This window comes from Elephantulus edwardii, unplaced genomic scaffold, assembly GCF_000299155.1.
Source record: "Elephantulus edwardii isolate Elephantulus edwardi_28Jun2011 unplaced genomic scaffold, EleEdw1.0 scaffold00286, whole genome shotgun sequence".
In the NCBI taxonomy this organism is placed as follows: Eukaryota; Metazoa; Chordata; class Mammalia; order Macroscelidea; family Macroscelididae; genus Elephantulus; species Elephantulus edwardii.
Genome location: NW_006400036.1, coordinates 1854589 through 1868511, shown reverse-complemented (window position 1 = coordinate 1868511; position 13923 = coordinate 1854589).

The following is a 13923-nucleotide window of genomic DNA, read 5'->3' as shown; positions in this document are numbered from 1 at the left end:
TTGCTTGGCTCCATAGTCAACACTGTTGGCACCAGCAGCCAGGAATTTAAAAGACGTATTGTGATGGGAAAGTCTGTGGTTAGAGACCTCTCCAAAGTACTGAAGTGCAATGATGTCAGTCTGGAGACTAAGGTACACCTGACACATGCCATGGTCTTTGCAATCACTTGCTATGCATCAGAGAGCTGAACAATGACTAGGGATGATAGAAGGAGAATTGATGCCTTTGAGCTGTGGTGTTGGAGAAGAGTATTGAACATACCATGGACTGCTAAGAAAACGAATAGGTTTGCCCTGGAGAGGGTGAAGCCAGGCTGCTCTTTGGAGGCAAGGATTCTGAAGCTTCAACTGACATATTTTGGACATGTTGCAAGGAGGGATCAGTCCTTGTAGAGGGACTTCATGCTTGGGAGGGTGGAGGGACAGCGCAGAAGAGGAAGATCTTCGATGAGATGGATTGATTCAGTGACTGGGGTAATGGGAGTAGTGATAGTGAGATTGGCACAGGATAGGACAGAGTTTAGGGTCTCTCTGAGTTGCAGATGACTCGATGGCATATAACAACAACAAGTAGTATGGCTCTTGAAAAGATCTTCAATGAATTCTGTTTGTGGCTTCACAATCCACAGGAAGTTGAGCTGCTATTTCAAAGGCAGAGTCCCTTGGCAGTTTGAATCCACTAGAAGAAAGATGGACAGTCCCCTTCCATGCAAATGATAGCCTCTGAAAACCCACTGGAGGGTCAGCTATGAGTCAGTTCCAATGTAAGTGAATGAGTAATAACTACAATTCACAGGCAGAGCCCTTAATGTTAAAGAAACAAAGTCACTGTCAAGTAAATAACCTACACACATCACAAGAGGCATAGATGAGGTGATAGAATGTGAGGCTGGGGCTCAGCAAGGCAAACTGGAGCAAAAGGGTCCTGGTAAACAAGGGCCAGCATCTGGAAGGTCAGTAAAAGCTGGTCAGGGCAGATGCTAAGAGCAGCAAACCCCAATAGGTGCCCACTCCCGGGGCAGAGGGTGCTCTAATGACAAACAGAAGGACAGCCAAGTTGCTGACAAAGGCCTGTAGGACCCTGCCACGGATTAGAGTGAGTCAGGCAGCATATACCTGGGGTCCTGGCAAGTTCAAAGGTACAAGGAAAGATGGGCAGGGAGAGAGGATCAGAAGCAGAAAGCACTGGGGCTTTCTAGTACTCATATCAGGGGCTTTACTGGAATTTATCACCTCTTATTAGTGTCTTTTGAAATGCGAATTAGCTGATTAACCACTGCTCACAGCCTCCCAACTGTTCTTTATTCTCCAGCATTCAGTAACTTTGTTCTAAATAGAGTAGGCCACAGTAGCCCACCAGGGGGAAATTATTCTCAAGGTTACAAGAACAGTGACCAAAGCAAAATTACTCTTGTGCTGGATGGGATCAAGTTGAGGGTGAGCCTGTGCCTGGAGCCAGGCTCCATCTGCCCTGGTTTACATACAAAGCCCTGAGGGACAGACACAGTTTACCTCTTTTGTCCGTCTCCCAGCCCATCCCTAGATTTTATGAACAGGACACTGGAAAACAAGACCCACTCTCTTGGACCCCCTACCACTTTATTGTTTACTATATTCATTTTCTAAAAGGTTCATTAGTTCTAGGTCCCTGAAAACCGCCGTACACTTGCTTGAGCTTTCTGTTTGGGACGTGGGTTCATGGCCATGAACAACACGGGCTGACCTCTGGCAAAGCCGCCTTCGCACTTGCGCCTGCCTGCAGTTTGGCAACACCACACAAAGGCAGTATGGCATGTATACACTTTCCGGGCTGGGCTGCTATTCAGAGGGGGCTGGAGCCGGCATGGAACGGGCCCCCTACAGACAAAGCCAGCAAGTTTCTTAATTAAGTTGAAGTGAAAGACAGCTCCGCTCCCTCTTACATCTTCAGAGAACCTTCCTTCAGGACTTCAAAAACACCCTACACCGCCTATCAAATCCAGGCACGAATAACTCGCCATTTTCTTCTTTTTAAATATAGAAAGCTGAGCCTCTGGCGCCAACTCTTCAGCCTCCTCTCACTTTCCCTGCAATTTTAGACATGCCTCTGGTTTATAAAACAGGAAACAAAGGGACTTCTTGTGTGTCAGGGAAGGCTTGGGAGGGTCTGCATTTCATTCGGCCTTCCCCAGTGCACTGCACTGTCTAAAGAGCTCTTTAACTGGTTTAGTCTCATTAACATTTCCATGAGATATCAAAGAATATGGTAAGAAAGAAAGAAAAAACCTCACCAAAACAAACCAACAACAATATATGCACATATATCACATAAGCACAAGTTCTAGGATGGTACAATAAAAAAAATAAAATAAATTATTAGCCAATTACTTTTTCAAATAAGTGATTTTTTTTTACCTACCCTTTGACCTGTCCCCTCCTCCAAACTATCCCAGTAACTCTCACTCTCTCTCTCTCTCTCCTCTCAGACATGCCTCTCTGTTTTCTAGGCTTTGCTGTGATAATGTTCTTTGCAAACAGAAACCAATTATTCTGCAGCAGTAAGTCACCAGGAGTATGAATTGCTTTAATTTTTCTCCCCTTTTAGCAGCTGCCTGGGGTGGGTTGTGAGGTGGAGGTAATAATGAAGCTGGAATGAATACTAAAGCCGCAAGCACGAGCCTGGGTGTCCTGGGGAAAATGATGCTCAAAAATCCAGGTCAGTTTTTTAGTCGAGGGAAGCTGATCAATGAGTTAGAGCTCTCGCCGCTCTGAATCTGCAGCACCAGTTCTCCATGCTCCCCAAAGGGTCCCCAGCACCTGACTAGCTTGTAAAAATGTCACCTTACTGTTAAAGCGCTAAACATGCCCTGTTTTTATCCCTCTATTCTCTCGCTTGCTCCCTCCTACCCCCCTTTGCCTTTTCCTTATGCAATTCTTTGCTTTCTCATTAGAAATGCCCAGCAACGTCTGGCAGACAAAGACAGGGCAAACAAAGTGTATGGAAAGGGGGGAAAAATTAAAGAGGGGAAAAAGTGCGAAGGAATTCTTCATTCACTGATCTCTAGAATACATTAATATTCGAAACTGTTGGCACAGCCGAAAATACTTGGGCAGCAAACAATGCGCGCAAAGATTCGAAGTCTGGGATCTTCAAATAAACCCCCGCGCTGTCAGGCCACCAGGAAGGGGAAGAATGGCGATATTAGCTGACCCTCATGCCGTTGTTTCTTCAGACCTGACTGCTGGACCTCTGCTGCCTTGTTACTAGGATTTCTTGGCTAAAAAATTTTAGCATTTCCCAGGCAATACAAGAGCCAGTTTATTAGGTAAATAAACCGGGCCTTCAGCAGTCTTTTCTGCTTCACGATGGGAACGGAGGGCAAAGAGGAATGAAGGTTGAGCTGGAGTCGGAGAGTGACTGAGAAGCAAAGATCTCCTCATTCTTCCTTCATCTCAGGCATCCGTGAACAATGAGCACAGAGCTTACAAATCATCAATGATCCGGCTCTGGTTAACTTTACCCACCAAGTAAGAATGAGGAGACTCAACAAAGAAAGCAACAGGGACAGCGGCGTTCTTCCTGGAGCGATCTAGACCTTCCATGACATTTCACTTACAGCCCACACTTAGGAGCCACCGGGGCCTGCTTCACAATGCATAAAAACAGAGCCTTGCTGCTGCATCTTGTTCATCTGCCTTCACAACCTAAATGCTCTGATATTCTCCAAATCTGTCTTTTCTAACAATTGGGGCGATGTTAGTAAGTAATGCTGACCAGGACCCATTTCAGAGTCTCTGCATCCAGCCGGCCTGCAGGGAGATCGCATCACAATCAGACATGATGTGTATGTATGTGTCTGTTCACTGTTGATTGTCTCTGCGCCCTCACCCTCACTTTGCTCCAAGACAACAGGACCACTGTAGTAACCTCCATCTACAGCCCCCAGCAGACGCCAAACTTGTCAAATGAAGTGATGTGATTTCCGCCCGCCCCCATCTTTATGAAAATGTAGGTGAGCTTCCAGCTGCCACACTTCAAGGAAGACAAGATGAGAATGTAATGCAATTCTTCTCATATTGAGGAATCTCTCCACTGCAAACACATTTCCTAGGGTTTGCAACTTTCCAGTGAAAATATCACTCACTCTTTGTGCCTGGGTCAGAATCTACTCCTAGCTGACCCTCTACTGGATTTCTCAGGCTGTAAACAGCACAGGAGACTGTACATCTTTCTCTCTTGGAGCCACTGATATATTCAAAACCTCAGCCTTTGGGTTAACAGTGTAACTCCTGATGAAGCAAATAATAAAAAGTAAAAAATGTTTACTCTTTTCTCAAAAAGTTACACAGTCTTTAAAGCCACATTATTTGAAAATATATGAGGAAAGGGAACATTTTCAGACTTCAAGATATGAGAAAGAGCAAGTCCTACGATCCTAAAAAATGGTCCTGTCTCTCTCAATGCCCTTGAGGGAGACTGACCCTCCATGGGTTTCTAGGGCAGTGAATCCACACAGGTTAAGATTGCGCATCTTCCTCCCTTGGAACCACTGGTGGCCTTGAACTTCTAGAGAGATCTGGGCTTCCTACGGGTTATCTATAAATAGGTTCATAGAAATATGGCAGTTTCCTCCTGTGCATTTAACTGCCTCTGAAAGCCCGCTAGAGGGTAAGCTCTGGGTGGGTTCCAACTGGATGTTATATAACAACTACAAGAACAATCTATGCATACAGAAAAAAAAGTTTAAAAAATCATAACCAAACGTTAATCATGATTATTTGTGAGTAGTGGATATTTATTTTATTTTGTTTACTGTTCTCCACTTAACTATTTTCCTGCCGTTAAATCTGCTCTTTTTATAACAGAGAACATTTGAATCAGCTTTTATGAAAAGACACCATACTAGTAAATGAGCTACTTTTTCTGCCTCAAGATCTTTGAAAAGTAAATTACAGTTGCATTAATAAAACAATAGGCACCCAAGGGGTAGGGTGTGTGTGTGTGTGTGTGTGTGTGTGTGTGTGTGTGTGTGCATGCACACACACACATGCATGCATGCATTTTTGTGCGTGCATGATGCCTGGACACACATGTCTACAGCCGTATAGCAACTTTATAGGGTCTTCTGTGTGTACACATGCAGGAAGGCATTCTTTTTTGTTCCTTGTTGAGTGGAGGCTGTAGTACGAATCTACAGGAAGTTTTCTCTCTCTTAGGCATGGTTTCACATTTCCTTGTTTTAAGAGAGATTATATCCTGGGATGCTCAATTACTCTGAATAGGTGTGACATTCCAGGCTGATGGGCATTCATACCTGTCAACAGCTGTAAATTAGCATTTCAAATGCAAACGTGCCTCCTGAGCTTCTTTCCTAGTGAGGGTTTGGCATGGCACATGCGGAGAGCAAACCTGGAGGAAAATAAAATACTTTCTGCTGGGGAGCAGCAGTCAAAAGGAATGTTAGAGGCCCAGGTGCCAGACAGAACTTCAGGGACTGGGGTTCCAAAATTATCCCTAATTCAAGAATTAGGGATTTAAAGCTGTGCTTCAATAATCTTAATAGGGTGGTCAATGTGGGAAAGCCTACGGTAGGGTAAAATGAGATAACTGACAAATTTAGTCATCAAGGTTTTTACCCTTTTAGCATCCCTTTTGCTTGTCCCCCTCTTCTCTTAAGGAGACCTGGTGGCACAGTGAGTTAAGTGTTGGGGCCTCATGGAGGGTTGTCCTCGGTAGACTCCACAGCAGTGGGCTTGGCTTGGTTTTGGATTTTCATTTCTTACTCTATAAGGTTTCAGCTGAAAATAGGCTGGTGGGAGGGATGAGGTTCAGAACAATTCAATAGGTGCTCATTTCAATTCAAAAGTTTCCCATGAACATGTAACTTTGCCAGAAAATAGAATCAGACAGATCTAACTGTTCAAGAAACAATAAAAAGAGAACAGAGAGCTTCACGCAGCAAAAAAGATTCTGAGACAATGCCTCAGAGAACTAGAAGCAAATTTCTCAAACATGTCATCCCTTCAAACACATGTGGAAAAAAAAATCTTTAAGATTCCATCGGAAAATACACATTGTAAAAATAAACTTTCTAGTGCAAAAATTAAAGAGAAAAAGCTGCTTCTCTGAGTATACTGCTTAAAGAAAAAGAGTTCATCAGTATTTAAAAGGAGTTGTGTGTTACATCGAGTAGGAATTCACAGCTGGCCCTCCAATGGGTATTCAGAGGCAGTTCAATAGCACAGGAGGAGAGATGGTCCATCATTCTCCCACAGAGCAGCTGGTGGATTTGCACCACGTGCCTTTGGGATTGCACCACTGCTTCTTACCACTAGGTCACCAGAGTGATTCCAGCTCATAGTGTGACCCCATTTAAAGAACTGCTCCAATGAGTTTTCAAGACTGTAACCTTTAACCACCTGAGTGTGGAAATTATCGAACAATATCATTGATATCACATGCAAGCAAGATTCTGTTGAAAATTATCCAAAAACGATTGGAACAATATGTCAACAGAGAACTGCCAGATGTGCAGGCTGGATTTAGAAGAGGTCGTGGTACTAGGGATATTATAGCTAATGTTAGATGGATCTTGGCAGAAAGCAGAGAATACCAGAAGAATGTCTATTTGTGCTTCATTGACAATGCAAAGGCTTTTGACTGTGTGGATCACAACAAGCTATGGCTGACTCTGAGAAGAATTGGAATCCCAGAACATTTGATTGTGCTAATGCGAAACCTATACTTGGACCAAGAGGCAGTCATCAGAACAGAGCAAGGAGACACTACATGGTTCAAATCAAGAAGGGAGTCCATCAGGGATGCATTTTGTCTCTATATCTTTTCAATCTGTATGCAGAACAGAACATCCAAGACGCTGGGCTGTACGAGAAGAAATGTGGCATCAGGATTTGTGGAAGAACCATCAACAACCTGTGTTATGCAGACGACACAACCCTGCTTGCTGAAACTGAGGAGGACCTGAAGAAGGTCAAGGACTGCAGTGTTCAATATGGACTGAAGCTCAACATCAAGAAAACAAAGATTCTCACCACTGGGCCAATTGGCAGCATCAGTATGGATGGTGAAGAGATAGATAACAGTTTTAGTTTACTTGGTTCCACAATCAACACTCTTGATAACAGCAGCCAGGAAATCAGGAGCCGAATTGCATTGGGAAAGTCAGCTGTGAGGGACCTCTCAAGAGTACTGAAGAACAATGACATCAGGCTGGAGACTAAGGTGCACCTGATCCAGGCTATAGTCTTTGCAATTATGTGCTATGCATCAGAGAGTTGGACAGTGAATAGGGATGATAGAAAGAGAATTGATGCCTTTGAGCTATGGTGCTGGAGAAGAGTATTGAATATACCATGGACTGCTAGGAGAACAAACAGGTTTGTCCTCTAGAGGGTGAAGCCGAGTGCTCCTTGGAGTCAAGGATTCTGAAGCTTCGTCTGACATACTTTGGGCATGTTGCAAGGAGGGACTGGTCCTTGGAGAGGAACATCATGTTTGGGAAAGTGGAGGGATGGTGCAGGAGAGAAAGACCCTCGATGAGATGGATCGATTCTGTGAGCGGAATGGTGGGAATGAGTGTGTTTGAGGCGGCCAGGTTGGCACAGGATAAAATGGCATTTAGGGCTCTTGTACATAGGGTTGCTATGAGTCACAAGTGATTCGATGGCACATAACAACAACAACAACCTTTAAAAGGTGATCATCGGGTCTTCAGAGGTACCTCTTTTGATTCTGACACATAGAGACCCAATAGAACTGCCTCAGAGGGTTTCCAAGGCTGGAATCTTTTCTCTTTCGTTGGGTGGCTAAGAGTCCAGTGAAGGACAGAGGTACTAGGTATGAACAGCATGTGATAAAGGCTGAAAGATGAGCCCCTGGTCTGTCAGGTACTGCCTAACAGTGAACTCAAACATCCGGGCAAGATGAAGATGGCTGGGCAGGGCTGGGCAATTTCATCTCTTCTACATAAGGGTGCTGTGATTTGGAGTTGATGGGGTGCTGACAACAACAACAAAATGCACAAGTGTGTGTGTTACTCAGATTTGGGGAAAGCGGTATTAGGGCAGATTTTCCCATGCAGGGGTTCATCATAGTGGAAGATGAGAATTACCCAGGAAGTGTAAAATGCCCATCTATTCCATCCTAGGCCAATGAAGTCAGAATTTACAGAAAGTGTGCTCCGAGCATGGGAACTTTTTAATGCTCTGTGGGTGATTCTGATGTAAAGTAAGAGCAGGGAGTTGCAGTCCCAGAGCCTGCCCACATGTGGGACCGTGAGCCAGCAGCATCTATCCCACATCACTGGCCTGCTCCGGACCTGGGGAATCTCAAACCAGACTCCACATCTACCGAATCAGAATCAGCATTTCAACAAGCGCCCCAAGGGCCCGGATGAGCTGTTCTCCAGCATGTGTGAATGTCTCTCCATTCAGCAATGATTAATTAACTGAATCAGGGTGCTTCCAAAAACAAACAAAAACCTGTCTAAGTCCTTAATTAAATCCAGTAGAAATGTATTCCCTCATCCCACTCTATACTCAGAAAGGGTCTTTTCTGGAAAAGTAGAAAGTGCGTCTGGTTTCTCTCATCACGGGTATAAGACAGACAAGGCTGGAATCAAACTTTCCTACAGAGTTTGAGTAGGGACCAAGAGATATATATTTGCAAGCATGCTGCAAAATGAGAAGCTGTTTATCCCATTACTAACATTTTTCCCTAATTACAAATTTGTAAAATTTGTCCTCTGGAAAAAAATATACACTTGCCATCAGGTTAGCTAACTCCTAGTGATCTGGTGTATAACATAGAAGATCTGCGTTCCATAAAGTCTTCAATGGCTTTTTTTGAAGGAGAGCACCAGGCCTTTCTTCCAAAGCACCTACAGATGGACTCTGACCTCCGAGATCCCAGAAGAACACTTGGGCTCCTTAAACAGCTGCACCTGCCCGGAGAAATACTAGCCGTGCATTACAGCAGTGTGGCTCTGCCTCGTGTTATGATGGTTGTAATGCATCCCAGTCTCCTGAGAGACATGAAGCAACCTGAAGGGTACCCTCCCTAGAGCATGGCGCTGTGAATGGCGCACATACGCATGTGACGAGTGGGTGAAAGACAGCCTGGAGCCCAAATGTGATAAATCACAGTTGGTTTGGCATCTGCACTTGTGTGGGAATTCTCTGGACACCTCAGGTGCTTCTGTCTTCTCAACCTATCAAAGAGGGCAGCTGAGTCAGTCTCTCTCACGCAGGTTTCTCCTTCATGGACTAAGGAATGGGCTGTGATCTCCAGCGCACACAGACTCTCAGTTTTTACTAGACCTGCTAAGGCCTCAACTGTTAATCTGGTGAAATTCCATCTGAATACTTATTCCACTGAATTACCGGAAAATGAAAGTAACAAAAAATATTAAAGCATCTGGTTATATGAATGAATGGTGATGTTTTACCACCGAATTCATTTGTGAAAATGTGAAAGTGATAAGTACTGGCATATTTTTCTTCCATTACTTATATCCCAAATCCATAGTATGAATAGTCCTGATTTTCCAGAAAACCTGATTTTAAATATCCCAAACCCATTCAAAAAGGCAGAACCATTATTCTCTTTATTTTCTATTTGTAAGGGAGCACTGATGGCCTAGTGGCAAGAAGCTGCCTTGGAATCCTGAAGCCATGATAATATTTACTATTTAACATCCATGATGCACATAAAGTTGTCTTTTAATAATTTTAAAGGACTATTTAGGGAGCTTTGGTGGCCTCACTGTGCTGCTATAACCTTGAGGCACGGGGTTTGTACCCACCAGCTCTCCATGGAAGAAAGATGCATAACCTCTTTCCATGCAGTTTAAAGCCTCTGAAAATCTGATGAAGGGTTGATTCTGATTCCACGTACATGCCACCTTAAGAGTTGTTGTTGTTAGGTGCCATCAAGTCAACTATGACTCAGTGACCTTAAAAACAACAGTTCTGAACTTTGCCTTATTTTGCACTATCCTTGTGATGCCTAACAGACTTAAGCCCATTGTTATTAGAGTCATGGTGTCAATTCATCTTGTTAAGGATCTTCTTCTCATTCTCATCTGTCTTCCACATTTTCCAGCATGATGTTTTTCTCAAGGACAACATGCCCAAAGTATGTGAGATGAAGTTTCCCATCTCTGCCTCTAAGGAGGACCCTGGTTGCACTTCCTCTAAGACAGACTTGGTTGTTCTTTTGGCAGTCTATAGGAGCTCTGAAGGCTTAGTGGAAAGTAAAAATGCTGCTAAGCCAAAGGTACCTGGTTCAAATCTACCATCTGCTCTGTGGGAGGGATAATGACAAACTCCTCTCATGGGATTACCTGCTAGAGGATCAGCTGAGTCAGCACACTACTACAACATGAGGCATTCAGTACTCTTTAGCAAAATCACAATCCTAAGTGTCGATCCTTCTTCTGTCATCTTTATTCACTGTCCAACTTTAAGATGCATAGAACACAACTGATCAGGCACACTTACTTTAGTTTTTAAATTGGTATCACTGCTCTTTAGCACTTTGGAGAGCTCCCTGACAGTAGATTTTCCAAATGCAGCATGTCTTTTGATTTCTTGACTTCTGTTGCCACAGGTGGTAATGGGATATCCAAGTAAAATGAAATTGTTGGCAACTTCAATCTTTTCTCCACCAATTATTATGTTACCTATTGGTTCAGTGGTGACAATTTTTGTTTTCTTGATGTTCAGACATAATCCATATTGAAGGCTATAGTCTTCGATTTTCTTCAACAAGTATTTCAAATCTTCTTTGCTTCCTACTAGCAATATTGTGTCATCTGCACAATGCAGGTTGTTTATGAGTCTTCCTCCACTCCTAATTCTTTTTAAATGCAGCCCAGATTCTTGAATTATTTGCTCAGCATTTAGATTTAGTAGGTACAGAGAAAGGATATAACCCTGACACACACCTTCCCTTACTTTAAATCATGCAGTGTTCCCATGCTCTGTTTGGACAAGGGATAGTTCCTTGGTTTATGTATAGGTTTTGGATAAGCAAAATGAAGAGTTCTGGGCTTCCTATTCTTCTCAGTGTTATCCATACTTTATCATGATCCACACAGCCAAATGTTTTTGCATAGTCAATAAAATACAAGAAAATAACTTTCTGGTATTTTGTGGTTTCAGCCAAGATCTGTCTGACATCAGCAATGATAGACTTCATGTCACAGCCTCTTCAGAGAATCCTGCTTGAATTTCTGATAGTTCCCTATTGATGGGCTGTTCTATACATTTTTAATAGTCTCTAGCAAAATATTACTTGCATGTGATATAAACAATATTGTTCAATAATTTCCACATTCTATTGGATCATCTTTTTTGGAATAGAACAAATATATGGAACAAATATATATATATGGAACAAATATATATATATATGGAACAAATATATATATATATGGAACAAATATATATATATATGGAACAAATATATATATTGGAACAAATATATATATATTTTTAGTCATTTGGTCAGGTAGCTGTCTTCCAGATTTCTTGATATAGACTAGTGAACCACACAAGGTTTCATCTGTTTGTTCAAACACCTTCATTGATGTTTCATCTAGTCCTGGAGCCTTATTTTTCTCAGTGCCTTCAGTGAAGCTTAGATGTTTTCTCTCACTACCATTATTTATTTAAAAAACAAATAAAGAGTATGATGACAGAATAGAAATTCAGATTTCTTTATTTCCCTGGAAAAAAATCAGAAGAGAGAGTATTTATGGGCCCAATTTGCTACACTGCAACAACTATCTAGGACTGGACCTTTGTGAGAAGAAGTGAGTTCTAGTCTAATATTTCTCCTTTCTCAAATGCCACTCATTTCTGTACTTGCCCAACTTTTGCAGACCATCGAGAGAGAAGGAGGCATAGTTCCATTCCCAAAGAAATGCATATCTAAATACTTTTGATAGACTTAAGGGTAAATATGTACTACTGGCGGGAAAAGAGAGTTATTACTACAACAAAATACAATTTCTAAAAGGTGTTGAAGAAGACTTGAAGCAGCAAGGACATTAGTGTGTGTAAATGGTGATAAGCAGGAAAGGACAAGTGATATTTGGGGAGGTGGGAAGAGAGTGTTCATTCTGGTACAATTCTTGCCTTCCTTTCAGGAGGCCTGGGTTTGATTCCAGCCAAGGCACCTTACGCACAGCTACCATGCATCTGTCAGTGAGGGCTTGTGTGTTGCCTGAATACTGAGCTGGTTTCAACAGAACTTCCAGAGTATGATGGATTAGGAAGAGGGGCCCACTGAATCATTTCTGAAAAGTAGCCAATGAAAACCCTATGAACCATATTTATGTGGTCTGCAAACCACCAGGTGGATGGTATGGAACCTCACTGACCACATGGGCTCTCTGACTCAGTAGCTGCTACAGTGTTCCGAAGAACTGAAATAAACTGGTCTGGTTGGAATGGAAAGTTTCCATGGGGACACAGGCACAGGCAGAAGGCCTCCACAGGACCAGGGGAAGAAGCAGCAGACTTAACCAGGTGGAGAGACTGCTAGAGCCTCAGATCAAGGGTGAAGAATATGGAGTGTGTCTGGCTGGCTGTGTTCTAGGGATTGGCCAGAGCTCGGGAATGGTACTACTGTGGGTCTGGTAGAATGAGAGCAATGTTTCAGGACCAGGAAAGTAGAAGCCATTTGTAAAATGTGGAAGAGCTTAATGAGAGGGCATACAGAAGATAAGGAAGCAGGAAGTTACGGCAGAAACCATCACTGCCCAGAGAGTGGTGAGGGTGGTGATGCTGAGAATGCAGGAGGCCAGTGTGTGAGAATCACCAGAGCCATAACGAAGGAAGAGGCAGAGGAAGAAATCAAGTGTGAAAGAAAAGGTCCAGCTCGAGTGAATATTGGCGCCACAGACAGTCATGGAGCGAGGCTGGCTCTCTGTGTTGGCTTCATGTGTGTGCAGGTGTGTGTACACGCAGGTGTGTTTAAGGAAGTGGCTGGGGATTAAATGGTGGGTTTGGTGGTAGACATATCAAGTGCTCAGAAATGACAAGGTGAACAGAAGCAAGGTGTGTGGGTTTGGAGCACACCCAGAAAAGGAGTGAAGAGTGGGCATGCAATGACCACGTGGACAACTGTGGCCAAGAGACAGAAGTAACCCCCAGGGAAGAAGAGCAGATGTCTGGAGACAGTATGGATCACAGTCTCCTGAAACATTTCTGTTCCAACACAGGAGACAGCACAGACCTAATTATTCAGCATGTAGACACAGAAACCAAACCAAGCAGTTTCCCTGGATACTCTCAGCAACTCCGAGTTCTTACTTAGTCTTTGGAATGATGGATGGGGCTCAGTTTACCCAGAGACAGTAAAATTTGATGAAAGGGGTCCATTGTAGCTGTTGTCTCTCCTGCAAGGGGCGGAACACCATGACAAAGCCATGATGAAGCTGGGTCTATTGACACAGTCCAACTAGTTATTGTAACTCAATGTTTTCCCTCTTCAAACAGAACACAGACACTTGTTGCCATATTCCTGCTTCTCAAATCCTCTGATAGAAAGAATCCAAAAGTGAAAGATGACAAAATAATCCCAGACACTGAAGAGGCCTTGACTGATCAATTCCCAGTTGGTTCCCAGGCATCCCTTACCCTTTCCCACTCTCTCAGAATGGAGCTATCAATTCTGCCAAGAGCTCAGCGACAGCAGCAATGGTAGAGTGGTGGGGTGCTGGAGGGGCTTCTGAGGGCACAGATAAGCATCCTCACTGGCACCAGCTCCTTGCAGACTTCCTTGCCTGTCCCCCACACTCCCTCCTCGCTCTCAGGGCCACCTCATCGGCTACAGCTGGGCCTCCGGCTGTAGCCGTCCCAGTGTCCTGCTCACTGCACTGGGGATGACATCTCCACATCTGCGATCAGCTTGGT